A 1312-nucleotide genomic window follows, 5' to 3' on the forward strand; every position below is an offset into this window, starting at 1 on the left:
AGGATTAGTCAGCTTAAGAAGAGACCCATACTGCTTCACTCTAGTGCTTATGATGACTAGAGGAGGTAAGCTGCTGTGCTGGTCCTCGTGACTGACTGAAGTGTCTAGTGGTCCCTGGTCTGAACTGGATAAGGATATTGTTGAAGCTTTATCAGCTGCAGCCATTCTCACTCTCTCCCACTATATCTCTCACTAGCTTCAAACACGAGCCCCACCCTTAACATGTTTACAATCAATGAATATAATTAAGAAATTCATGAGCCACGCCCATGCATGAATATTAATGAGGTAGAGCTATCAATAACACATTCTCTAATGAAGTCCTCCTATCCACATAATACAAGAGATGAGTTTGGAAACCGTTCTTGCGTAGTTCATGTACACGTATTAGATTAATTAGCTCCTTACATTTTAATCCCATTGGTTCTTTAGCGTGAGGAATGTAACCTTTAGTATCTTTATCTGCTGATCGCTGACCACATACTGCCCAGCTACTCATTAGTGTTATCAAGTGGAAGTCAATTGAATTGAACCCCAGTTCTTTCCATAGCTCAATTCCATATATACTATCCCATTGACAGCGTTGATGACAGCATAGTGCTATTATAATGCCAGATAAAGGAGGTGTGGCTAAAGGAGGCATGACTGTTAAACGTTCCAAATGGTATTTGGTTAGACATCTAAGAGTTAAATCTAGACAACAATAATGATATTGACAATTTTTCTATTTAATGCCTACCAGTTGCTGATCCACACAAGTGTTTACTTACTGCTACTATGTGCTTGTGATTTTTAAAATTTTGATACAAACCTAAGATTAAGAATAAGAATATATGAATGTAAAATTACCTTAAGGAGACAATTTTTAGCGGGTATTTAATTTAGCAAATTTTAGCTATTTTTGAAAAATCGCTAACTTAAGTCTGCACTAACTTTAATTTTTGATTAAATTATTAATAGTTACTATTAAAATGTTGAAAACACTAAATAAAATACCAGCCAAATGTCGGTATCATGAAAATCGCTAAAATAAGTACACACGAATAATTGTCTCCTTAAGGTAACCTAAGGTATAGCAATTGAATTAGCATTATGTATCAGTACATACTATGGTACATGCATTATAGCTACATGTAGATGTAAGCATTGAAAAGTTTTAAGGTCATTAAACTGGTATTTTAATTCTGAACTGTTTAATTTACATTGCACAATGCGGAATACAAGCTACAATTATAACTAATCACCATCACGTGATATTATTAAATGACTGCACCCAATTTTGGAACTACCGTAGGTCGGAATATACCTAGTC

General features: G+C 35.1%; 1 long non-coding RNA gene across 1 annotated transcript; it reads right to left on the minus strand.

The window, feature by feature from the left end:
- Nucleotides 1-225: 225 nt before the first annotated feature.
- LOC105316270 (uncharacterized) lies at nt 226-1306 on the minus strand. The gene is made up of 2 exons (XR_002190790.1): nt 740-1306; nt 226-693 (listed from the first exon to the last, which is right to left on the minus strand). It is a non-coding gene; the product is annotated as an uncharacterized LOC105316270 (long non-coding RNA).
- Nucleotides 1307-1312: the final 6 nt, after the last annotated feature.

This window comes from Amphimedon queenslandica, unplaced genomic scaffold (assembly GCF_000090795.2).
Source record: "Amphimedon queenslandica unplaced genomic scaffold, v1.1 AMPQUscaffold_2581_Cont25417, whole genome shotgun sequence".
Classification (NCBI taxonomy): domain Eukaryota; kingdom Metazoa; phylum Porifera; class Demospongiae; order Haplosclerida; family Niphatidae; genus Amphimedon; species Amphimedon queenslandica.